General features: G+C 39.6%; 1 protein-coding gene and 1 long non-coding RNA gene across 3 annotated transcripts in view; both read left to right on the forward strand.

The window, feature by feature from the left end:
• Positions 1-26,995, forward strand: LOC310895787. Its single transcript, XR_014580953.1, has 2 exons — positions 1-15,617; positions 16,086-26,995. It is a non-coding gene; the product is annotated as an uncharacterized lncRNA (long non-coding RNA).
• LRP12 (LDL receptor related protein 12) overlaps positions 1-27,303 on the forward strand; it is a 51,742-nt gene that overhangs the window by 373 nt on the left and 24,066 nt on the right. The window lies entirely within an intron of this gene.

Below are 27,303 nucleotides of genomic sequence, written 5' to 3' on the forward strand. Positions count from 1 at the left end.
GGCAGCGACGCCGCCCGGCCGCGGGGGGGGGGGGGGTGGCGAACAAAGCGGCCTTTCGGCGGCGGGCCCAGCCGGCCCCGGGGTCCCTCGGCACGGAGCAGGGCCCGGGGGCACCCCCTGGACCGCCCCCGTCCTGCCGGCCGGCCCCGGGCTTCCCCTTGCCTTCCACCAGCCGCCGAGCCCGGCCGCTCCACGACTCGCTCTTTGTAATTTCTTTTTTTTTTTTTATTTTCCCCCCAACCCTGCTTGGGGGGCGTGGGTGGAAATCTCCTCAGGGAAGTCCTGCAGACGGAGGCTGGGATTTGGCCCAGCTGCCCTCGCCTTTATCTCCCGCAGATGTGTGCGCGGCTGGGAACTCCGGAGTTGGTGCGCGACTGCACAAACAAACAAACCCCAAATCCTCTGAGTCACGAGTGAGCGTTGGCTCTGGGTGGCGAGAGGATGCCCGGGAGAGATGTTCCACACCGGCCGGGTTGGGACGGAGGCCGTGCAGCATGTGCTCTCCCTCGGGGTGCCGAGGGGGTGCCGAGGCGCTGGTGTCGGGCGAGGAGTTTGTGGCACGGCCAGCGCAGGCCTCGCTGGGTCCAGCCAGGGACCTCCGCTTTTGTTCAGCGCGCCCGCAGCCCGTGCCAAAACGGCATTTCGTGCCTGGTTATGAACCCGTCTTTAAACAAAGCTGCTAACGAAAAATACTTACTGATTGTGTGAGTGGCTGTGTTTACGCTGCTGCTTTATGGTGTGTAGGTAGCCCGGTGACATGTAATAGGGCAAACCCCAGATGCTTTGCGGTGAGTGTTGTCTCGCTTTCCCTCCCGGAGTTGTGTTTGTTTTACAAACTTGAGCGCAGGCTCTGCCGCTGGGCCCCGACGTGAGAAGCAGCCGGCTGGCGTGGAGCTGGGCATGAGCCTCGCTCTCAGGGGGACGTCAACAGCGGCCCTGGTTTAGCCAATTCTTAAGTTGGTGCCTTTGCTTTGAACGTGGGATTGAGCATATTAAGTTAGAATCTGTTTTACTGTTCAGTAAAACAAACTTGAGGCCAGGGGGTTGATAGACTCAGGTTTTGCCTGTGCAAAGGGCTTTGTCCAGCATGTGCCTGTGCTGCGAATAGCAGTGCAAACTCTTGTCTGTAGATATACAGCATAAATTTTTAAGAACGCTTCCCATTTCATTGATTAATATATATTTGAGTAAAAATAAGATAGGCTTCTTCACGTAGAACTACGGTTACACCAGTATCTGTAACTGAATAGTTACACTAGCGTAGTTTAATTTTTGAGTGAGCCCCCTTGGATGAGCGAGGCAAGGTGCTGACCAACCTTTTAAATGCACTCAAAGCCAAAGAAGAGTCTTTATGTAGGTTGTTAAAAAATCATATGTCAAAAGCTAAAGTGAAAGCACAACTGGAAAGGAGTTGGCTTGTGGTAGAGCAGGAAATGGTGGGGAAAATCTCAGTTCTGGAGATGTTAAGCTATCCGTATGTTTATGTGCTTAATGCATTTGAGAAATGTAACTTCTGTGCAGAGTTTTTTTTTTTTTTTAAACAAACTCTGTATTCTTCTCTTATAATCTCCACAATTGAAATAAAAGTGAAATTGCTAATTGTTGTGACAAACCTCGCCAGCCTAACTTCAGTAGATAGTTTCAGACTGTGATGCTATAGCTTTGGCACTGTTGTCAGCATTTCCACTGTAAAACTTTAACAACAAGCACAATCTTCTGTTGAGAGAGTGTAGGCGTGTTTTTTGGTTGTTTGTTTTAACAACCAAGTAAAATATGTGCCAAATAACATTTTTTTTATGGACCTTTACGCTAGGTTTTCCAAAGTTTAACTAAGTACTAGGAAGGCTCCATAACTTTTTTTTTTCTTTTTGCTGTGCTGAAACCCATTGCTATTCATCGTCACCATTGATGTAAAGGGGAAAGCAGCGTCCGCTTTCAGTCAGTGGGCTGCCTCATCCTCGTGAAGGATTAATTTCTCCCTACAACTTATTGTTATAGATGTCTGAAGTCCTGACCAGTTTCACAGCTCAAAGGAAAGGAACTTTGTTCTTCCCACGCTAGAGCATCCAAGAGGAGAGCAATCATTTGCTATGTAGCAAAGCCCTATCTCTCATTTTGGTTTGTCTTGTTCATTTCTTTGGGGAGAGGGAAGTGGGGGTGAGAAATATTCCCCATTAAAGCATATTATCTTCCTGTACAACTGCTTTTAGTTCTTCCAAACTAAAATAATGTCACTATGAACTTTGATCAAGGCATTGCTGACAGCAGTGTTGATCCTGAGCAGAGTCTTGCAGATATCATTATGGTACTGCGTGTTATGGCTTTGAATACAGTAGGCAGTGCTCAGGGTAAACACATACTTGGAAAAGCAGTAGTTCATTGCTTTGGTTGACTTCCATTATGCAGTTGCACAGCTATATCTAGAATTTTCCACTAATTAAAATACTAAATTCATGGAGGTTGATATGTGGGCCTTGAGCTCTCCAGAGAATGTTTCTCTGTTTCCCTGTAGTTAGTGATTTTTTTCAAACCTTCCTTCTGATGATGACTGTAATTATAAAAATTTGAGAAGGAGGAATACTGATGTGTGAAATATTGGAATAGCACTGACTAACAAGAATTTTAGCTTGGTAGGATATTGGGCAGCAGTATTCACTTTTTAATATAACTGGCCTTCCTGTTGACTTGGAAATTTTCTATCCAAGAAATACTTTATTATACATCTCTCTATACAATTCTGGCATGGCTTTTACCAGGATAAGCATGAAGGCATTTCAGCATATCTCAAAGGTCCTAACAGTTGTCTGTTTTCAAAACAAAGCCGTGTGTTGCATTAAGTGATTTCTGTAGGGGAAAAACATCATTTGAGAAATTGGTCGTATTCCCTTGAGGGCAGGATTTTTCAAAACAGAGTTTGATGATTGATTAGCTGGAAATCAAATGAATTTTGTTTTCTTGTTAAAACATCAGCTTGGATTTGAGAACTGAATTCCTATTACGTTAGATTTTTATTTAACCCTTAGCAGGATGATGGTTTATATCTTACAGGTGCTGTAATGCAGGGTTTTCAAGACCAGGTAGGGAGAGACTGGTGAGCAGAGTTTAAGTTTAAAAAAAGAGAGTTTAAGAAAAGTCTCTGGAGTGGCACAGTGCAAAAACTAAGGCATGCTTTTGTTTGGGATGTGGTGTGGAGGTGTGGATACTCGCTTTCTTCAGATTGCTGCAGAGTCCAGTTTTTTATTATCTTAACTGTACCTGTCATCCCGCTGTATAGTAAGAATTTCTGTCCCACTCAACAGAAAACTACAGCAGATTTTATTGCGTGTTGTAGAGTTGGTAGTGATCAATGCCGAGGTACAGTTGGCAAATTACCCTACTTCTGCCTTCACCAGATGTAATGAGTATAAAAGAAAAGCATTTACAGAAGTAGGACTGTGTGACCGAAACAGCTCGAGGGAAGAAGTTGGTGGCATGATAGAGATCAGTCTTACTTCTCCGTATCTACAGGATGGAGTCGGGGCTTTACTTAAGTGCTGATGAATGAGAATCATTAGAAGAGGTCAGAAAATGGTTATTCCCAGAAATCATAATTGAAGCAATGTTGCGTGTTACCACTGAGACTGCAATGCTATTGACGTTATTCTGGCCCATGAAAAGAAGAGACATACAGGCTTTAAAACGCTTAGTTCTGTATTAGTACCATGCCGGGTTTCTGTGGTACAAATGTTGATTGAGATTACAATGAGATCGCACATATAATCTGTCGGGTTTTTTTGTTTTTTCATGGTTTTAAGATCAGGCAGGTCAAATTGTTACAAAAGTTCATTGGTCTGGACCCAAATTTCAGTTTTGTGTCAGTTTACTGACAATGGCATGAGGGAAAGTTAATTTTTCTTCATTTGTTTTGTTTGAAAGAAAAGCTTGAATCCTGTAAGCAAGTAAAGTCTGCCAGCCAAATTATTTCCTTTTCTAAAGAAGTTGTGCTATAAAGCCAGAACACACTGTCATAAAGGAATGGCTTGGCTTAATAGACCATTGTACCTTAAACTCTTAAATGTCACTTTTTAGTGATACTTCTGGGATACATTGGACAAATATATTTTGCTAGGAAGTAAATCATATTATTGGCAAAACTGCTGTGTTTAACATATTAGAAAGATTTTGTAGTCCTTAAAGAGAAAATGGCCTAATTTTAATGGCATAGCAATTTCTATTGTCTAAGAAGTTTATCATCTGTCAAGTTATGTAAGTACATACTCAACTGGCTGTTCAGAGCCACAGGAGTCAAAGTACCTGTGAGGTCATGTGGATAATACTTCGAGTGTTTGTCTGAGAGGAGAAGAAAAAAGCATGTCCTAGACAACCTCATAGCAAAAAAGAGTTTGAAAATTTAATCTAAGGTAATTGGGGTGATTGTAAGTACGCACTAAATGAGAACACCTTCAGCCAGAGGGTGAGCAGAGAGGTACTTGTAGCTGGAATCAGGACAGGAGCCACCTGACTCCATTACTGTCATCAGAGCAAAATGTATAATTAGCTTGGCTTTTCCAGCTTTTTTCTGACATTGCTAGGAGAAGAAGAACACCGCTGGGTTGGAAGGGCCCTACGGGTGAATCTGTTTGACTCCTTTGTTTTGCTGCATCCTATTTCAATATCAAATAGATGAGTACCACATCTGTATTATTTTCAACTGAGTACAATGTATATTGTTTTTATATTTCTCCCGACTAAGACTTGCAATTATGATCAGTCTTATGGTTCATTAACAGATCTCAAATTCTTAAAGTTAATATTTTGATACGATAGTTAGATAAGTACCCCTGCACACGCTTACCTTTTACCATAGCTTTTTTTGTGCCCTAGCTTTCCAAGCTGCAGAAGGCATTTTTCTCATACTTGTTAAGTATGAGATTCATTCCCTTATTTTTTTTTATTCATGAGTACTGTTTGTACTGCATACGTAGTCTGTTTTTTGTTTTTTGAGATGGCTCTGCATTTTCCAGGGGTAGTGTTCTCTTTATATTGTCGCAGATAGTTAATAGTGATGCTGAGCACTGGAACAGCTAAGTTGTCTAGCAAGGCACTAATTGAGAGTGTGATTTGTTAACAAGCTTGGATTTTTTTTTTTATTTTTGCTGTCTCGCAGTTCACATAATCGCACTTGTATTCAGTGCAGAATTGCTAGCTCTAACGTTTTGTCGTGCCAATTATACTGAGGTGTCAGGTGGTCAGTAAGATTCAGCCTGCTTAGTTGACGTGGCTTTAAGAAAACGTTGGGTAGCAATGTGTTTAATAGCATGGGAGGTGGCTGTAGATCCAAGTTCCTGTGTTTATCCTGTCAGTAGCAAGCAGTGCTCCCAGTGGTTTATATAGCAGGCTCTGTGATACTGTGCTCTGAAAAGTTGTGTTCTCCTGACTACATTTTGTGGCATTTTCTGCCCTTGACTTTTTGACATAGCTGTTCCTTTAGTAATATCTCATTACATTAAAGTTTACAATTGCATTGAAATACATAGTATTGCTTCTCATGAATATTTAGGCTTAAACTACTGCAATGAATGTGACAGACAGGTCAGCGCAAATACTTCCAAAAGCGCTCTTCTGGACTTCGGTTCTGACTTGGTGCTCTGACCAGATGCTTTAAACTTGGATACGCTACAACTTTCCTACATGGTTAGCCTGTTGATGAAAGAAAGGCTTTTTAGCCAGGCAGATATATTTAGTAGTGATCCATTCGATTTTTTCCCCCTCTAATCTGACAGTCTGAATGAGGGCATTGGTGATAAGTTGCTCAGCAGTTTCTTGAGGAACAACTTTCTGGAAGTAGTCAGGAAAAAGTGTTAAAAATCTTTTTGCCCTAACTTGTTACTGGATCAAAAATTAGAAAGCAATGATAAAAATAAAAAAAAGCCTTTAAGTGGAGTGCATTTATTTTTTGGGGGGGAGGGTTGCGGGGGGGGGGGTTGGTCATGCAGAAACATTTGGCTTAGTAGCTGCGGTTGTCATAAGATACTCTCTCTTTTCACGTAAGCATCTTGTGATTTATAGGTACTTTTTAGTAGGTTGTGGGGAAATTCGCTTGACATGCAAGAAAGATGAACATAACTTACTGAGAATTACAAACTTTCTGCAAAGCAACGAAAGTGCACTATTTGCATTTCTGCGTAAGGTGAAAGTAAGCTTGAGCTATGTTTTTAGGCTGTGATTTGCATGTTTGCATGCACCTGATTGTGTGTCTGTAATTCGTGACCACCCTTCCCTTAACCGAGATGTTTCTTCTGCCAAGTGGAAGTCTGCAGGACTGACTTTGTGTAGCAGTTCAGGGCAGTGTTTAAGTCAGTTGCAGACAGAAAACAAGAAAGTGATCCTCTAACAAGCAGTATGAGTACACTCTGGTATGTGGTGGAAGACTGTGGTGGTTAAAATTTAGGAAAAAAACACTCTGGTAGAGGTTCCTGTAACTTGGTTTTATTATTCCAGCTTTGTATGAACCCACTGGGAGACAGGTCCTTCTGAAACTACAGATTGTGGGAACAGGTCTCTCCTGTACTTTTCCTCTAATCTATAGATCTATACTATCTTACTAGTAATAAGTTTGTTCTATTCAACACGTCTTAAAAATTTGATGAGCTTATTCATTTAAGGAATTGTTCCTTTCAGAATAACTTCGTCATTCTGAAAGTTTTCAGAAGTGAGCAAATAGAGAACAGAAATTGGAAGTCTCGTTGATGCGTCTCGGAGAGGGGAAAGTATGTGCTTGTGTTCATGTGTTCTGGCTCGTAGGCTTTACCTGTATGTGAATTTTCATTAGAGTTTTGTTAGCACACTTTTCTATCCCTTACAAAGCATACTAGAATCCAAGAATGAGTTAGTATACCCTCATTAGGGTATTTTACTTGCATGGAATTGCATTTTGAGTATGTCAAATAGAAGAAAGTAAAAGCCTCAGTTAGGGATATTGTAGTAATTGGGACTGAGAATGCTAATGAATAGGGTCACCTCATGCAGTAAACAAATCCTTATATATAAAAATGCATAGCTTTAAGTGGAAGCCTTAGCACCCCCCTTGTTTTCCTGCTGAAGGAAGCCCTTTTCAAAGAGAATGATTCTAGAGCCCTAATTAACATGCTGTCTTACTCGTTGCATTCGTGTATTTACTGCAGTCTGTTCTTCATACTGCTAAGCAATTACACGTTTCCATTTGCTCTCTTCTAAAGAAGTGCTCAGAGACAGTGCACAGGGATTTAACTCCAAATGCATGTCTAAACCGTATGGAAATATTTGTAACTGGACTTGGGAGAGTTCCTATTTCTTTCTTTCTTTTTTTTTCTTCCAATTTATAATTATAAAAAGTACGGAGATACAACATTTCTCCTTTCCATGATGCAAACACCAGTTTAAATATTCCCAAGCAGATCTCTGTTGGCAAGTCAGGAAGATAAACGGTAAAATTGTCAGACACCGGTGTCTTGATCATACTGACATGCAACTGGATGTACTGCTCGGGATTGATTTGGGTAGTTGGGTAACTAGTAGAAAGTGAGCTCCCATTTGTGTGCCTTTCTGTTGCTTAAGTTTCCTACCCTAAGGTTCGAACAGAATGACCAGTTCCATGGCTAGAGATACTCATGAAGAGTGGAAAGTTGGGACAGCAAAGAAGGAAAGACTGGAAAGTCTTGAGAAGACACGTTTGTGGCTAACAGTGGCAGAACCATTCTTTAATACGGAAGGGAAAGTGCAAGCTCTCAGGGAGAACAGCTGTTACTTAAGAGGCTGTGAAAATGGCAGTAAGGGGAACGGTCTTTTTATTTTAAGGGGCGTTATGGTGACTGTGTGAGCATCTAATCAGTCTAAGTTGTTACTCTTAGGAATTATCAGCAGTCAAGAAAAAGGATTGGAGTGCAGCTGGTCTTGCATGTGAGTCCATCTCCCCACGTGGTCCATCTCTCAGGTCTCAGGAGCATGCTCAGGCAGTGGGTTGTCACAGAAACTTGAGATTCCTGCTTCTTACCTGTGCTTTAGAAGAGATAAGTGAACGAGCGGAGATATTAGAGGATTTTTGTAGCACAGCATATGGCTTTTGTCAGCATTTTGAAACATTCTTTTTTGTGACCCTGGCGTGTGTTCCTCTTCTTGCTGACAGGGCGTTTGGGCTTTGTGCTTCGCTGCTGGCTGCGTCTCGGCGCCGCCTGCTCCTCAAGTGTAGTTACTGCTGACCTCCCTGTCGCTGCTGATCCAGCTGCAGCGCTTTGCAGTGCCTGATGTTGTCTGGCTGTCTCACTCCCATCCCTGATGTGAAGTCGTCTCTTGTGTCCGTTGTCTGAGCACGCTGCAGCGAAGCTTCAGTGCTACCACAGTTCTGAAGTAAAGAGTAACCCAGCATACCAGGGCTGAGTGATAATGTTAGCACTCTCTTGTGAAGTCCACAATACTAAATTTCTGTTTCTCTTCTTCAGCAGTGGAAATCTGTGAACAATACCTGGGGCCTGTAGAGCCCTTTTGCCTTAATGCTGTAAATGTATAAGACTTGGCAAAAGGAGTATACCTTTGTCTTCTTGCTGTAGTGAGGAGCAGAGTCAGCTTTCCCTGCCATCTGTTGGAGCCACACAGCTTGTCTGTGGTGCCTTTGGATCCATGAGGAGTTTTCCTGGAACAGGAGATCCGATATTCCAGATGTGCAGGTTAGAAGGAGCAGCAGTGCTGCGAACTGTATGCTGTAATGGTGTCTCCAGGGATGAGCCCCTTTGAAGTCAGGCTGCCCAGAGTGTCAGGTTAGGGCCATGGATGGGGAGTGAGACCCCCCTCTGTACTCCAGCTAACAAAAAGTTGAGTAGTGCTCAATACTGACTTTTCTAGAATCAGCATCATGAAAGATTCAGCAGTACATCTGTCTTGAAATATCCATTAAAAGGACAGAGGCCAGGAATATGTACGCGGGGACTGAGTGAGTGTGTTTGAATCGCTCTTACCAGTTTTCTAGAACTCACCCTAGTTTCTGGTTTTGCTGAGGAGGTGGACCTGAACTCTGGGTAGCTGTTTCGGGCTTTGCACATGAAGGAGATAGCCATAAAATGCAGTAGCTTTTAGAAATTATTAATAACCAAAGTAAATCTGAATTTAAATTTTTAATCTGAGACCCTGCTTGCTGACCGTAGTGTACATTTGGGAGCCAATAAATTGCTCAAAGCACTTAATTTGAAATAAACATCCGCACTTTCTCATGCATGCGTGTTACTTAAGTAAAACGATCACATCAAACAGTAGCTTTTTTTCCAAGGGAGGATGACGTATTCTGATGGAAAGGAGAGCTGAAATAGCTTCAAAGTTGAGAGTTGTTGCACACAATTTATAAATTATTGCTATATATGTAAGGATTATGGCATCAGATCCTTATCAAGCAACTCCTTCATGCCTGCGCTGAAATGTTGTATACTTTGATATATTTTTGAAGTGTCTGAAGATATTTTATTTTACTTAGACATGTAATTGGGGTTTGTGTTTGGCAGTTCATGAGGTTCCATTGTTCTGGGCCTACTCTTCTCCCTATATCTGGAAATCTGCTATTGAAGAGAAGGGATGTGTACTTAACTGAGATATATGCTTTGTTATTACATAAAAGTGGATAAATAGAAATTTGAACATGTAGGCATTATGTCTGACATCGATCTTCTACTTGTCACCATGCTGTGTCATATTTCTTGCTATTTTAAAATTCTGTGCTTTTCTTTCAAAAGGGTGTAGGAGCAAGTGCTGAATTTTGTTAGCAGGTTGGCTTTTAATAGAATGAAATGTCTGCCTGTATACGTAATTTTTAACTGTTTATTTTACAGCAGAATTAGTGCTTTGAAGCCTAATATGCCCATTTTCCTTTTCAAGCTATATTCCCCAGAAAGGAAATCCAAGCCTTAGAACTGCTCTGTGGAAATACAGAGTGAAGCATGGTCATGATTTATTTATTTATTAGTATTACCAAATACTGAACCACTGCCTTAGCCTGTTCTTAGTGAAGTTAGTTATTGACTTCATCTGTAATTCTGCTAATGGAAGTTGACAAAATCGAGGTAAACCTCTGGTTTTCTGATGTGCGTATAACTTTGTGTAAGTGCTAATAAGTTTTCTGGCTGTTTTGATTATGTATATACCTAGTTGGAGGGGGAAGGGTGTGGACTTTTAATCCAAGCTCAGCCTTGACTTTGCTGTGCTTTGTTGTGATCAGTGTAAATTTTACTGCTGGCATCAATAAGACCTAAGTCAAATCAAATTGAACTGCTTTTAAAAATGAAGTAAAATTGTTACCTGCAGTTTCATAACTATAAGCAAGGAAATTGACTTTAGACCTTAGGAATTTTCACTGGCATGTTTATTAATTCAAAATTATCTTTATAAAAAGCTGCATTTGTAAATTTTACCCAGCCAGGGTTATTGTAGGCTATTCATCTCTGGTTTAGGTGATCCACTTTAGAAAGCTATGCAGGTTTTTTTTTGTTTGTTTTTGCTTTGAGAGGATAAAGGCTGACATGAATGACTTGTACATTCGCTTTTAGCTGCAGCAAGCCTAACAGTCGTCTTTCTGGGTACTGATCTGGATAAAATACTTGTAAGAGAGAATATACAGACCTCTTGAGAAACCACATTGTCTTAGTGTGTACCAGCACTGGTAATAACAGAAACCATGTAAAAGTCAGTGCTTAGCCTCTGTGTATGTCTGTAGGTGATCCTGAAAGGAAAAATCAAGTAAGTAGTCAAGTGGATAACAATCAGTGGTGGAGTATAAACAGAGCAAGAATTTGCAAGTATTCTGTCTTCACAGTAGGCACTTATCACAAATAAGTCGTACTCTTCAGTTTTGCAATAATACCAACTTCAAAGTACTTCCTAATTTTAGAAAGTAATGTGTGTATATACTACAAATACAAGATGAAGAATGGCAAACTCATACCATGAAATATTCCATGCTTCCTTTACACTTCTTTTCCAGAACCATACCTCATGTAGTGATGCCCTCTTCCTTTTTTTTTTTTTGAATAGTGAACACACAGCGAAACCGATGTCCTTAAATTGTGGCTTATTATTATTCATTGGGCAGAGTTGCCAGTAGGAATTGTAAGGGATGTAATCTGCTTTCATCAGTGCACGAGTGTAACAATGCTTTTCATGCAAATTGAAAAGAAGCTACATCTGAAAGAATACAACTGCCTGTCAAATTTGGTTAATGGTATTAACATAACATACTAGTATCTTTGTACGTGGCTCTTTTCGAAAGCGTTCTTCATCACATCCTTCACAAGTCGGTTTGTTTCACTTGAACAGTGGTTGAATTTGAGTGTCCCAACAAATAGCTGCTGTTTGAAGTTTTTTCCCTAGTTGGCTGTTACTTCATATGTAGCATCTCTTTGTAAGAGAGCACTTGTGTATCAAGCAGTGGCTTCCTGGTGCTAAGCTTCCTTAAAAATAGGCTTACACTGGAAGGATATCATCAACCTAACTGACTTAAATTTACTGTGCTTTACTGATATGACCTGCTTGGAAAGAAATCTTCAAAGAATATTTTTATTTTAGAATATTTTTTGTGCAGTTGCCTAAAAGCTCTTTATTATCTACGGATTAAGCATTAAGATGGGCTAATAACCCCTCACACTAATAGTGTTCCTGTTAAGTATTCTTGTTTACAAGGTAGAAGCTGAAGCACAGAATATAAAAAGCTGCTCCATAATTGTTCGTGAATAGAGTCTGCTACTTCCCATTTCTTGTCGTTTCTGATTTTGTGCATACAGTGGGGAGCATCGGTTTGGCTTAGCTTAAGGCAGAGTCAGTGTGGGAAAAGGCAAGCTTATTAAAGGGATGAGAGGCAACAGGAATGTGACTTACTGATCTGAACCTGTCTTCAGAGAAGTCTCTTTTTCTCACTTCTCAATGTAGGCAGACAAGTCTGATTACTTAAATGCCTGAAGCTCAGTAGCGTGCAAGTCCTGAAGTGTGCTAAGTGCATGTATCTTGGAGGTTGGCTTCGCACCTGGAAAATTGCCCACTCAGAGGAGGGAAGATAAAGGGTGAAGAGTGGTCCTAAAGCATTTAAATGCAAATGGCACCCTTTTGGGAAGGATGCAATTGCTGAATTTTTGTGGAACTGGAAGGAGGCTGCTTTGAGAGCGGTGTGTCTGTTACCACTGTATTTAAAACTCCAGCTCCTGTCCCTGTCTGTTTTTAAAACTGTAAGTACCAACTGATGCCTCTCATCCCCAAAATGCCAGTCCTCTTCTGCTACGGCCTATTGTATATTTAAGCTACTCTTTGTTAAGTGGACGGATGCAGTTTAGTGATGATCTGCTGCTGGTGGTTAGAGACCTCCTTCAGACGAGCCATTTTACTGGAAGCAGGAAAGTAAAAATGTTTCTTCTCAGGAATTATAGTATTCTGTGTCGAGTTTCTTATGTGTTACCCATTTAGTAGCAGGTAGTTTTGCAGTGAAGCATTTGTGTTGGAATACAAGGAGGAATATACATTTTAATGAAACTAAAACCTGATTTGGGGGACTGTTACCCTTCTGCCAAATGTGGTAGAAATAGTCCGAAATATTGAGAAATGAGTGTACAGATGCACACAGTTGCTCTTATACTACGTGATCCCTTGGAAACTAGTCTCAAGTTGATACACAGATAGCCAGATAAGAGTGAGGGTGAGCAAACTGAACAACTCAGGTGGCTTTGGGAGTATCGGGTTGTGAACTGGGTGGATGGTGGGTTGGGCAGTAATTACATTACTTGACCTTCAGCCATCTAGTGTTCTTCTGAATGGTTCTGGCAGGAATTTTCTCTGAGGTAGCGTAGAAACATTTTGATATAGTATCCCATATCTTTAATAAGATTTTTTTTGGTGGTGGTGCATTGGGGACCCAAGAGTTGGACTTGATGATCTTTTTGGGTCCCTCCCAACTTGGGTATTCTCTGATTCTATGATTTTTTTTAAAGATATTGTAAATGGACTGCAGAAAAAAAAAAGTAAGTTGTTAAAGCTCTTAGCAGAAAGGAAGTTAATGTCGTACGTAAATGTGTGAGAACAATTTTTGGTCAAGACAGGAGAAATAAGAGCTGAAAGGGCTTGTGTTGAGGCAAAAATGGAGATATGACGTACTAGGTGTAGGGATAACGTGCTGGAAAGTAATTATGAGTATGAATGTCAGAGTACATGGTGATAAGGGTTTTGGAAATACCTGTTAGAGCATATTCTCCTCTCAGAGGCATTCATTCCTCTGATTATATTCAAGCCTACTTGGGCTTTTGCCATAGGAGCTCTCTCCTAGAGAGTGTGTGTGTGTGTTGGGGTATGTTCACTCCTGTTGCTCTGCCTTTACTTCCCCAGGGGAGCTGGGCCTTTGGTAAGGTTCTCCAGTATACTGTGGTGTGAGGCTTGCTGTACTGTCTTCGTGAATGTCTCAGGGTCTGGAGGGGATGGGGAGCACCGTGAGTGCGTGAACCCTCATTTATACTTCTGCCCTTCTGCGCATCAGCCTGAGAACAGGAACATGGCAATTCAGCAGCCTCACGCAGTGCTGGAGCTGAGAGGGATGGTGTAGCCTCAGGTATGGCCACGATTATGAGATCTGCTTCAGTTAAAGGAGACGGCTTACTTCTTGGCCGTCCATCTTCATAGAGCTTTTTCGTTAAGATGGTAACATTAGGTGGAAGTGAATGGTCCAGTTCACAGCTCTGTAAATGTGCCTGTCTATTTCAAGGTCGTCCGTAACTTCCTCAAATCTGTTTGCTCTTTCGAATCACTGTGAACTTACATTTAAGACATTTAAGACATGAGGGTTCAGTGTGCCGTGAGACACCAAAATTGGCTTTATTTGACAGAGATAAACAAATAAACATGTCGTAAATTTTCTAGACATTTCCAATTTCTTGCAAAATGCTCAGATTCAAATCATGATTGTGCTGCACTGAGGTACACTTACGTGCTTGGCAGAGGTGCATCTGTACGTGTTTGAATGACGAGAAGGAAAGAAGGATGTCGTTTGAATTCTGCATTACGGACACAGCAATGTAAAGCTGAAGGATGTGGGACTTCTCTTGCGTGCTTAGAGTTAATGTACTATAATAAAACATGGGATTTTGTGACCCATACAATGTAAGGCTTTTCTTACTGCCTCTATTGAGAATAAGCACAGAAAGTGAATTTAGGGGCTTACAAACAACCTTCATTGTATACTTTGGCATCTACAAGTCATTGTGATCACTTAATTTCTGTAAGAAGTAGTAGTCTTTCAAAAAATAACCCAGGTTTTCCAGTGGTGATTTCTGTGTCTTGGGAACGCAGTTTCACAGCAGGGAAATTTCACATGAGTGTTTAGAAACAAACTTAGGTCTGCCCTTTTTGATGAAGCTACGTATTCTGTGGCTGTCTTGAAATCTTGCTGTACTCTGAATTGCAGCTGCCTACACTGGCTGTCAAGTCAAATGCTTATTCAACCCTACAGAAAGGATTTCTTTGCTTTGTTTTGCAATTGTGGAGCCATAGTGCTATCCAACAGTCTCTTGTTTCTAGGTCCAGATATTAGAAGATTGTTTATCTTTTTTAATTACTGTGAATCCCCGTGGTGAGAGGCTCCAGGACCCTGCAATTCTTTCCAATGAGAAACGAAATACTCTGGCTGTCACATGCATTTCTTTTCATAGCATATAGAGGTGGCAGTGTTAACCATCTCTTTATATTGCAACTACTATTTTACAACTGTTTTCACGTAACACCCCCTCATGTCTCTATAGCTACCTCCAACACAAAATAGTTCAGGCTTTCCTAAATGCTTCCCAAAGTTTCCAAGGGGCAGACCTTTACATATGGTGTGCAGAAGTTTGACTTGGGTTATTTGGGAGAAAGAGGGAAGGCGAGGGAGAATGATTAAGAGCTACTCGGTGCTTAAATTCCTCAAAGTTCTGCTTCACTTGGTTTTACCGTCCTGTTGGTCTGCAGTGGTTCTTTACTGATAGCTTTCTCACTTATTAACACTGCTCAGATTAGTCCATTTTTCCTTTTGTGCTTCCTACCACCTGGGTAGATGTCTACATGGGATGAACAGAGCTGTCATATTTGCTTTCCTCAAACCTTCTGGCCACTGCTGAGGTTCCTATAAAGCACCGCTGTCTGATTATATTTTGGCACCTCATGGGCTGGGATTTCCGATCGGTTTATATATTGTTCTCTCTTACTGTCTGTTCCTTTAGCCGGTAAGATGTAACATACACCGTTCTCACAAAGCAGTGAGCTCTATGGAGCAGTGGTTGCTTTTTGCATGTGTCTTGCTCCTGACACAATAAATCTATAATGATGATAAATACTTACTTGTGCTTTTAGGAAAAAAAATGAGTAGTATATCATTGTGTTTTACAGATACTATGAGCTAAATAGGGGAGAATCTAAACTTTTTGCAAATTCATTTTTGCAGGTGTCATTTCAGACACACAGTGTCTGAAGTCAGAAGTGTTAAAAGTTCGTCTTGTAACGTGCAAAGTACAACACGAGCATCTTTCTTGCAGGACAAGAATCACAATTTTAACAGCAGATAACATGGAAGGAGGGGAAAAAAAATCCCCATTCCAAAGAGAGGGAAATAAATACAGGTTTGAGTCTTGAAGTTTTATACCTGTTCTCTATTATTCTTTAAGTAGATAAATACATGTAGGCTAATTCTAGTCTTTTGAAAATATTCATTGAGCTCCTCAAATTTACTATTTTAGGATCAATGACTTGTGCTGTAACAGATTTTTAGTAGAAGTATACGTGGGTCTTGCTTAAAACGTTGGATAGAAAATAAGTTTTGCTGGATTATACACTGTACTGGATATTTCCTTTATTATTTGTTTTTATGAAACTAATGTGCTTTCAACAAAAAGAATGAAAAAGTAGCAAGGCTGCCACATACAGAATTCTTCTATGGATGTTGCACATACTCATGCAAGTGTGTGCACATGTGTTTGTACCAGGAATGTGCCTTGGCTATTAAAGATAATAAGAAAATGAATTTCACGTATTGTAGGCAATCTGTCTAACTAAACAATCTAACTAATGTCTGTCTTCTTTTTGAATAGAAGCAAATCACGATGCGTTTTGAGGAATGCAGCATGTTATGACTGGCAACTTGCAGCAAATTCAGCTCTTCCTAATTCCTGAGGATATTTAATAAACAGCATAGTTTAGGCAAGTCTAGAAAGTTATTGTAACTAATTAATAGCCTTTTCTGTCATAGTGATTGAGATTTTGAAGCTGACAACTGTAGAGAAGCAACTACGTGGATTGAATGTCTTTTTATTAGTGAGAATAGAAATGTCTACGTGTTGTAGTTCCCTCAAAACTCAGTGACATCTCCATTTCTATCTGCTATAACTAGAGCAGATCAAATTATTCATAATATATAATGGCACGAATTTTGCATGTGGGTGTTTGTACAAAATTAACAAAAAGCCTTGTTCTACAGGGGTTGGAGGCACAGGCAAGAAGTGTGTTCCCTGCGGGGTTTTTCCCTGCTTTGCCTGTGCTTTTTACCATGTTGTTGCAGTTCATCTGAACAGTGGTGTGCTGAGCTACGCTATGCAGGGTTACTTCTACACTCCAATAGCTTCAGTGAAGCATTAATAAGGGACAGAGGTTCTGTCCTGTGTATTGGAAGATAGCTGGGCAGACTGCGTGACATTTCGTGTAAGCTCAGTTTCAGTCTGAATAGGTGCTAGGGGTCTAAAGACTGGCAGACTTTGCATAAACAAGTCTGCACAAGTATTTGCAAGGTCTGTGGTTTCTATGAACTTTTTTTGTAAATTAAAGAAAACAATCTTGGGAACTTTGCAGTGCTTTTTAATTCTATCAGAAAGAAAATCAAACACATGAAGGAGTACAAAAGGTTGTCCAAGTCAAAGGTTTATTTCTAGTAATAAGTAGCAGGAAGGGAAGAAAACAGTTTTATCTTTCAAATGAGTGTTTTTCATAGACACAATGAACTGCTGTACTTCTATGATTTTTATATTGGATGTTTGTGCATGTAAATACAATGTTGTTTCACTGTCTTTTCCAGTAAAGAGCTTGCATTCAGTTCAGTTATGTCATTATGGTGAATGCAGGTGGGTTGTTTTTCAGTTAATTTGTATTTAGTGTTGTTACCTTCCTGAAGGCAGAGTTGAATCTGAGTGGAAATCTACTCTTTAGCTCTGGCATTCCCATGTTTGCTCAGGCTGAAGGTCGTTCACTAGGAACCCAGCTAATTCAGAAGTTAAGTTTATCAATCCTCTGCTTTTGTGCCTGCCAAACGTATGAGATTTCCTCCTTGATTTCTGCCTGAATTGTAATATCTTAGCCCATCTGTTGTGTAAAGGCTTAAGAATAATTATTTCAATTGGCTTTATTGTATGAAACCAACAAGTTTAATGCTTTCTGGATTTTGAGGCCATTAATTGTGTTTTTTTCTTGTTTGTTTGGTTTTAGTGAACATGACTAGTTTCCAGTATTTTCCTTTTTCTCTTTTGTTTTGAGCTATCGGTCACATGTGATGTAGGCCCCTAATAAAGAAAAAGCAGTGAAGTAGTGTTTTCCTTTTCTTTAATAATCCTCGTGATTCTCTTCGCCCCCCTCCTTCCCCCAGTAGAAAGTACTCCTACACTACTTAAGTCTTTTTTGGAAAAAATCAGTTGTAAATCTGAGTCATGCTGTCATCTGTAACCAGAAGCTTAGATGTTTTGAGGGTTCCTGGTAGGGATTCTTGGGGTAATGGCAGATAATGTTTTCATTTCTGCAAGCTTACATTAGATCTCTGATGGTTGCTGTATTAGTTTATGAATAATGATTTCATTTCTTCTGTTAGTACTTTTTCAAGACAGAACAGAATCAAGACATTGAAAGAAGACAGGGTATCCAGCTGTATTATATCTTAAGAATATATGACCCGAAGCTCTGCTTTTAACATCTAATGTCTGACAGAGCTCTGAAATCTTCTGGTTGACTGTAGATGGTTTTTAGATTTATTTTTATATATAATATGCCAGCTGTATGTATAGACAGTTGCCTACTACCATGTGTTCCTATTGTTGCAAGGAATTAAGAAGGGAAATCAATCTAAACCTGCATGGAGCAAAAGCAAAACCAGGTATTTTACTGCTGCAACAATATAAAGAAACTGTAGTAGATAAAAGTATGAAGCATGTGGAGAGTATGAATCAAATCTGAAATGCTTTTTCCCCCTACTGTATAAGCACTATGCAGCCCACACATCAAATTTTTCCCCTAGTCTAGCACTTCTCAAATGAGAAATACTTTTAGTTTCTGAAATGGGATTTCAGAAGGAAAGAATAGTTGCTGCAATTGAACATGTACAAAGGCTCTGAACAGCCCTTTGTTAAAATAATTGAGCTTTATTATTTTTAAGCATAGCTTTTTAAAATAGCAGAGAGACTCTGGCTTTTTCAAGGTTTGTAAGTAATAAGACAGTGGCATGTTTTTGAATAAGAGGGTAAATTGCTAATTTGCATTCATAATAGGGCCTAATCAGTTAAGAGTAGGTGCTGAAGCCTGTTCTAAAACCTTATCAAGGAGATAATTTAGTTAAGGATGGGTAGGCAGTATGGTCTCTTTTTCCCCCTAGTTTCTGTTTTACTCCCTTCTCTTCTGATTTCCTTACTTTTTTTTTAATTACTTCAGATTTAGCTGTAAATTCACTGTTTGAAGTGTTTAATTGTTTTTAGAATTCCATTTTTTTTTCCAACTCCCCATTTGGCTAATCCAAACTGCTGCCCTAGATTACCACCCGAGGGCAAGTAAAACTCACGCTGTGGTGTCAGTCAAGTATCTGACTTTGTACCTGGCGGAGCAGAAGTATGGGGTTTGACGTGAATAGAACTACTTATGTGCTTAAAATTAGGAATCTTGCTGAAGCTGAGCCAGTGTCTCTGCTAGATTTCCAATTTCCACTACTTGCTGCCAAGTATATTAGAACTCACTATAAATAGTTTTGTGGCATTTTTGAATGAGAATTAAATAAAAATAAATAAAAAATCAGCCTCTCTTCTGTCCCCACCTTTTCTAACTAGAGCTGATGAGTTTTAATTGTTTTTTTTTTTGCTGAAACTTTAATACAAATGTCCTCTGAAGTTAATAACTAAAACAACTTGACTTAAAGTGGTGTGTTTTTAATTGTGTGTGCTCAATTAAAAAAATGTATTGTGGAATTCACAGGTGCTTTTGTACATAATATTATGTAAAAAGTACCAAATTTTTTTCCACCTGCAGCATTAAATTGGAGTTGCTATAGTTACTACTCTAGCTTCTCTTTTGGGGCCTAGTATAAAGGAACCTTGGGTTATCTTGGTAATTTGGTGTGCAAAGACCTCTTTCAAAAGTGTTTCCTGTTCTGCATCTTGTGCAAGTCTCTCCTGCTGGTACACCCAGAGATTAGGCTTGTGCTGCATTAAAACAGCCAAGCGCAGAACTGCTGCTTGCTTTGTATCTTTGACTGGCAGCAGCAGAGAGCTGTGGCTTCCAGTGGAAGAAAGAAAGAAAGAGCAGAGCAGGAAGTGGCAGAGGCGCCTTACCTTTAGAGTAGGAGTGCGTGAGCTCTCTTTGTAGACTGCAGCATCTTCCAAATTAATTCCTTGTTGTAGCCCAGTGGTGCTGGGGGCTGTATTTGGATGCTCCAGCATCATCTGGCTGGCAACAACTGGTGTAAAAGGGCAATAGTGGTAAAGGATTACAGGTCTCTACATCTCATTATGGTTTATATGGAATTCTGTAAATACTCTTATTTTGTGACTTGCGACAGCATTTACAGTTGGTGTAATATTCGTCAAGAGCGTATGCTTGTTTAATGAGTCCAAAAAAGAACTTGTGTTGTTCATACTGAAAGACCATGGAGAATCTGAAGATGGTGCGTGGCTTTGAGATGGAGCCTCACTGACAGAGCTGAAGCTGGGTAGTTTGAAGGGTGACTGCATTCACAAGTCCTACGGCCTCACAGGACCAGATTTGTGGAGCAAAACAAGCTATACTGAAGATCTGATGTACGCATCGTACACATTTCTGTAGGGCTTTCTTTGGAAAGTGTGGCCCAGGGACCCATAACCAGTAGCAGTGTGTCTTCCAGGTTAGTGTTCTCTAAAAGGAATACAGATACTAGATGCTGTAAAAACTAAAAATAAAATCTAAATCCTACATACAACAACTCCATTGCAGAATTGATTATCCAGTTCTTGTCTTAGTTTTCTAAATAAGCAGCATCGTAGCCTAAAATAAAAATGGTACATCATAAAATAGCAGCATTATTGTAAACAAATGCTGTGCTTTATCTTTTTTGTTTTTACAGTGAAATCTTTATGTGCTTATTTTGTGCTTTTGTGTCATAAATACATTTAAATAAGCCACTATTTCAATATAATTTCATCTGCTAGTCGTTTTTATTCTTTCCTTAATTAAAGAAATTAATTATGCTATTGGAGTATTGGAGTATACAACACTTTCTCATTTCAGAAGAACATTCACTTGCACTGTTTGAAATTTTAGATATATTTACTGTATCTTCTTTGTAGCAGATGTTCTTCTGTTACAGGCATACGGAATAAATCTTGTCACCCTGCTCAGCTTGCTTTCAGTAAAAGATTTCAGCTGATGTCTGTGCAGCACTAAGGCTTTGTCTTAATGCTTCTGTCACATTACATGTGTAATTTCATATTAAAACAAAAGGTTATTTAATCCTTCCCTTACCTGGAAGGCTAATTAACATCTTACTGCACAGTTTAATGGTATTTTACAAACGACCAGCTGAAATTCCTATGAATCCAGTACTTAACCCTAAGGAAATATGTTAAAGAACTGCACATGACTAATTAACACCCAACTGTTCATTAAAAAAATAATAAATAACTCTTGCAAAAATTATTCAGATAAACTGGAGATTATTAATCGTTTAATGCCTAAAAGTAGGTCTTGTCATTTCTCATGATGCTTTTTTAGTTGCTTTTGTCATTAAATATATAAACTTGTGCAGAAATGCCCTTTTTTCAAGGAAGTAAGCTGCAGCTGGGTACGTGACAAAAACTTCAAAGATGCAAAGCACTATGTAAAGAGCAGTAACAAAGACACGGGGATAGGAAGTGACTGGGGATCACTAATCTGACCTTGAGTAGTTAATCCAAATACGTATCGGTGCACCAGCATCTTCATTCCACCTCTAATGAGAATGATGCTGTGGTTGCAAACTCGGTCATCAGAAGGCAGGAAATAGTGCAGTGGTGTCACCTGTACAGGCGGTGACTGGTTTCTGTAGGAATGTGGGAATGACACTGCTGCTTCGCCTTGTTATGAGCGTAGGGACATAATGAATGCTGCCGGGCTTCAGTGGACTGTGTACTCTGAGCTCAGCCGCACCTTAATTTGAAGCATTCCCTGTAGCAATAATACTGTTTATTTCATGAACTGTTCTGGGAGGGTAGGTTTCGAATGCTTAGACTGTACTTTTTTCCTCTCTCTATTTGTTCAGCTTTCAGTTCCTTATGATGTTGAAGTTTCAAGTGTAGCTCTGCTCCTGTCGTCTTCGGCAGACAAATTCTGAATTGCTCTCACACAGTTTTACAGTGGTAAGAGAACATGTTTTGCACAGACAGAAGAAAAAGAACAAGAAATATCAGAATATTCTGAGACAATTATAGATTTTAAAGGTTGAAATATAACATCTCGAGTCCCTTTTATATCCTCACATTCATTTTAGATTACAGAAAATGTTTTCTCAATTGCATAATCTCAGTTCAGTGTGTGCTACTCCTCCAGAATCCTAGGAGAGTTTGGCAGCAGTACAGCCATATACCTGTGGATATGGAGCTCTTTGCTGTTGTTACGGGATTAAATCCCTGCACCTCGTGCATTAATTCTAAATGTACAGTAGTTTAAGAAATAATAAGCGCAGAGTGCTCACTAGGTAAGGGATTGTAAAAGGTGAACCAAAAGACTGAGGAGGATCCTGCCTAATTTCTGCATGTGACATACACGGATATATAAATAATCGAATATAGTGAGTTTGGTGACATACTGAACAAATGTTTTATCTGGAGGAGGGAAGTAGTGCTGGCTTTTCTGCTGGTCTCCCCCATGCTCTGCTGTGAGACACAACATCTTCACTTCATCCAGAGTAACCGTAGCTGTGCTCATGGTTGTGTGAGGCCGGGCAGGTGGCCTTTGCACCGCTCTCCTGCAGGCTCAGCAGAGCAGTACTGCTCTTGTTCAGCCCGCTGTCAGCATTTTCTGCCGGAGCTCAGTTCTGCAAAACCCTGCTTAGGTACTGGCAGGAAGTGGGATGGCAGCTGCCTGTGATTAGCACACAGGGTGCTTGCAGAAAGTGCTCACACTCTGAAGCAGCATGCTGGAATACTACAGAGATATCGTGGCTGTTTTCAGCTCCCATAACTAGATCTGGAAGGATATCACCATTTTTTGGATCAGGGAGTTACAGGGCCCTTGCTACAGGGCTTTTTAGTGGGGTGGTACGTAAGGCACCAACAATTTGTTTATGGAAGTGTATTGTAAGTTTCATATTTTGTTGGCATTGTCCATGCTTTACCAATTAGATGTAAAATTTGGTGAAGGTTGGTGCAAGGTAACTTAATCTGGAGAGTCAGCATCAACAGGCCGAGTTTATTCTTTCTAAGGTACAGGACGGGACAGCAGTTTTGGAAGTAGGAAGAAGAAAGGAAGTTCGATCGTGTATTGTCTAAGTTGAACACGTACCATAATGAAAGGTATTTGGAAGCACCTGACCTACAGGAAGTGGATATGATACATTGTTGTCCCTGATAATTGTACTGCAAGAGAAATAACTCAGTCCAGCCTGCTTGTGTAGGACTCATTATGCACCACGTGGTGATTTAACTTCAGGTGGTTTAGAAAAAGCTCTCTCTTCATAGCCATGTGGTTACAGCAGTTCCTCATTTTATACAGCCCTAGTTATAGGGGTTGTAAGTGGGCTGTAAAAGCAAATGGAAGTGGCTTAATCTTGACATAGGAGAATTTAGTGTCAAGGCAGGTATGATTGCATGATTTTTTTGTGGACAACAACTACTTGATTTAACAGAAACAGCAAAGGTAACTCCAGTGTGGTTGTTTCCACTATGGATTTTTTTTTTTCCATTTTTCATTTCAACAGTGAAGTTAATTTTTCTCTAGAACACAGTTGGGATTTAATTCAGTCCCAAGATACATGTTCCTGTTCCAAACTGAGTTTTTAGAACACAGCAAATTTTTAAGGTGCGCTTCTACAACACTCATCAGTTAAGTGTGCATTCGTATTAGTAGTTTTAGTCAAATTAAGACAAGGTTTTAAATTAAGAGTGATTATTTGGTATCTCAAATAGGGCAGTAACTTGGTAAAAAAAATAAACTTGATGCTCTTTGTCTGAAGCCTATGAGTTCATATATCTAAAATGCAGAAGCTTGTCTTGTTTAATCTGAAAGTTTTGACTAAAAGGGACGTTGTTACTGGGGGCTGGGGCTGTTTGGCTCTCCTTGAAAACTGCAGGCGTTTGAGTAAAACTTAGGGAAGTTCATTTCAGTACTGCAGGCTTCGTTTTATGCTGTGAAATTATCTGCAGTCAACCATTTGAGCCTGATATTTCCATTTTGAGAGAGATGTGGCAAGCATGCCATCAGGCAGGAGGCTCGTAGGGGTCTGACCTTGTAAAATGAAGGCTGCTGCATTATGGATAGGCTCCCTGTAATCTGAGCATCGCATCTACTGTGTGGCTATCAAATAGATGGAACCCTGTAGCTATTTTTTTTCCAACCATAGCATGCTTTTCAGGTGTTAAAGCACTGCTTTTTTCAAAGTTTTTCCCCTTCGTTGTCCTCTGCAGTTTGGTTGGATAAGTTCCCAGCCCCACCCTCCAGCCTATATTTACGTTCCTGCCTCTGATGAAATTCACATGATATCAATGAATCAAATACCTTCCAAGGCTGGCTGTTATCTTCCGTCTAGTTTTGCTTTCCTCTTCAGACTCCATATCAGAGTAAAGGGCTCGTGGTTCTTTGACCAGGTTTTTAGGAAGTGACATTGTAAGGGTATTGGGTTGATTTCTTGGGGGTGTGGGTGGTGGAGAGGATGCATGTAGCATGGTTTCATATAGACCAATAGGGGAGAGATGCCCCAAGTGCTGAAAAACGTGCAGGTAAACCTAGTGTTGTCTTGCCTGCTGCTGTGGCCAGTGAAGTGTGAGAGAAATCAGAAGGAATTAATTCACATGTTGTTGGAGCTACTTGTCTGTTTCTGCCTGCTGGGAAGACAAGGCAGCATCTCAGCTCAGAGCATTTGAGTGGGATAGAGAGAAACTGAGGGCACAGGGATGGGGTTTTGTGCTTTGAAAATGAAATAGGATTTTCAGGAGGAGTCCATGAGATCAGTAGTTGGTCCATACTTAGGCCATAACCATACTTTGGACACTTAAGGGATTTTTAAAGTTAGTTGAGACAGAAAGGTACCTCTGGAATGGGAAGCTTTTCTGTTCTGTAAACATACCCTGTAAACAGTCTAACTCATTTAATAACTGGCTGATTTTTGATTGCAGTCAAGGGATCTTTAGAGCTATCATCAGGAGTGATAACATCAGGCACGTGTGCACTTGTCTAAAAAGCCCTTGGAAGTGCTTTCTGCGCATTTGTTCAGCCTCTTACTTGTCATTTAGCACGTCATACCCTACAAAGATTCTATTTTGATTTAAAAACAAGCACACAAAGGAAAATAAAAAACCATACGGGGTGCTGCTGTTTAATCTTGAGCCTTGTTAATTTGAATTTTTTAACTTAAATGTGGTTGCTGCCCATATCTTAATGTGCAGGACTAAATTTCTCTTGCATTTGTTTAACAGCACTGCAATGACATTAAAAAGCTCTTGTCCATTTGTCATATGTATTTTTTAAAAAAAAAAAAACTATATAGTCCTGATTACACAAGTGATTTTTTTTTTTTTTTAAGGAATCAACAACAGCCCAAAAAGTGATGAAAAATGTCAGATTTTGAAAAGCAACTTGATTTCTTGCAGGCAGGCTGAATTAGTGCCTGAGCTTCTTTGTGTCTTTCTTCCAGCACTGAGCCTGTCGCACATCTTTCACCAGCTCTTGTAGCTGGTGTGGACAAACTTTTATCAAGTTTCGTTAATGGCAGCTGCTTCAATTTCAGGTTCAAATGGGAATGAAGAGGGACTGAATATTTCTTTAAAACATCAAGAAATATGGAAGTTTATTGGTGACCTAAGAAGACTTTTATATACTCAAACTCTGATGTGTTAAATAGACTAAAAGGATTTTCAAAGATAATTATGTTACCATATCTTAATGAAAATTACTGCTCTATTTTCTGATATATCGATATTCTAGTGCCCTCAGTCTATATGGAACTGGGACATAATTGTTGAGATCTTAGAAGGGTCGTTGCCTAAAAATGTTACAGAGGTGCCAGCAGTTAGTAAGGGCATCTCCACACAGTACGTCAGTGGTAGTTTCCAATAAAAGAGGAAGGAAGTAATACTTCGGGAAGTTTCTAAGGTTCATCTTTCATTTAATGAAAGGTTATTGGGAATGAAAAAAGAACTTTTAGTATTACACTGCTTGGATCGGAGTTGAATTTATCATCACACATTATTGCTTCTGACTACTCACTGAAGCTAGCTTGAAAATAAATGTGACATCACTGTCAAGTTACTCTTTTATCATAAAGAATATTTCGAAGGAAAATATCGAAGTACTTCATTTTGCATATTGACATAAGTTGCTTTTCTTATTCTTCCAAGTCTAAGTGAATGTGTACAGGATTTGGGTGTGAGTTCCCATTTTAATATGCTTCTGGTTATTACTGATGTATAGTTTATTTTTCTCAGGATCTTTTGTATATCCATTTTGTATGTATTAGTAAGTCCTTTTTGAAAATACAGAACTGGTAAATAATTGCTGTAATTTGAAATATAAGAGGTTTTTAACTTAAAACTAAAGATCTTGAGATAAGGGCAATATTTCTCTTATGTTAACTGAAATAATAGGAAAAAAATGATCAGAAGTAGGCTTCCGTGGAATCAGTTACAAGTAAAATTACTTTATACCGAAGATGATGTTTATTTTGTAAGTTTAGAGCTAAGTGTTACTGAAGACATGAAGTCAGAGTGAGAAACATTCCTTGGCACGTTAATTTATATACGAAAGGGAGAAAGTATTTGGAGTATTTGGAGCTTTCTAAAACTTACAGGTATATTTTAGTTTTGAAAAAAAAATTATTGGAAAATAGTTGCTTGCTAACACAGTATTTGAAGGGTTTTTTTGTTCTAAAGTACTTCTTCCTTTGGAACTTAGAGGGAAATTTTACAATGTTGACTTGTTCTAATTGAGACAAAAAAAAACTTGGTATGTAAATATCTGTAGTGAAATTAGTATGTAAAAATACAGGGAAAGGAAAAAAAATCACTTAGAGCACAAGGATTTGGGTTGTAAAAGAAGAAAAAGGAGACCTGCTATTTTTCTACAAAGTTCGATCATCAGTCTTCTAATTGTGTTGTGTCTTTGGGAAGTGAAAAATTGTGTCTGTGTGTTTGCTGTCAACCCCAGGAGTAATTTCAGAAGCATTTTATTTGTAACAACTGCAGGTGAGGAGCTTTGAGATGCTTACATAGATCCGTATGTTCGAAGTCAACTGTAACAGTCTTTAAGCTTGGTATAAGAGGACTTTGAGTTTTCTTCGTGTGTTTATGGTTCTTGTTTATGCCCAAGTTACCACACATACATTTCATTGCTGGTAGAACAGCTGATTTTGCATGTTTGAAAACCAAGTATGACATAAAACATCTACAGTAGAACAAAACTTTGAGACTGTGGCATGGTGTTAAAAGTTGCTTCGTTGATGTATTTAAAATTTTAGATTCACAGGCTGTGTTCAAAACAGCCTATGTATGAAAGCTGCTCTTCTCCTGAAATACCTGGAAGATTAAAAAAAAATAAAGGTTAAAAGAAAAGATGCAGAGTAAAAGAGGAGAATGAGAGCTGTTGAGAGGGAAAAAAAAGATGCACAAATACAACTTGATCTGTCACATCTTGTAATCTGGCTACCACCTGTCAGCAAAAGTATTTGCTTTAGCAGATTCTTTGCAGAAGGGTGAAATGAGATAGCATTGAGGTAGCATGAGATTTGGAGGAACAAATGTTGTCTTTAACTCCTGATGAGCACATGGGTTTTGCTGTTGGTCACCTTTGCAAGTACACTTAGTTTTAAGGAACGCTGACGTAGTTAGTTCTTGGCTGTATCTGAAA

The sequence above is a fragment of the Anser anser genome (genome assembly GCF_964211835.1).
Source record: "Anser anser genome assembly, chromosome: 2".
Classification (NCBI taxonomy): Eukaryota; Metazoa; Chordata; class Aves; order Anseriformes; family Anatidae; genus Anser; species Anser anser.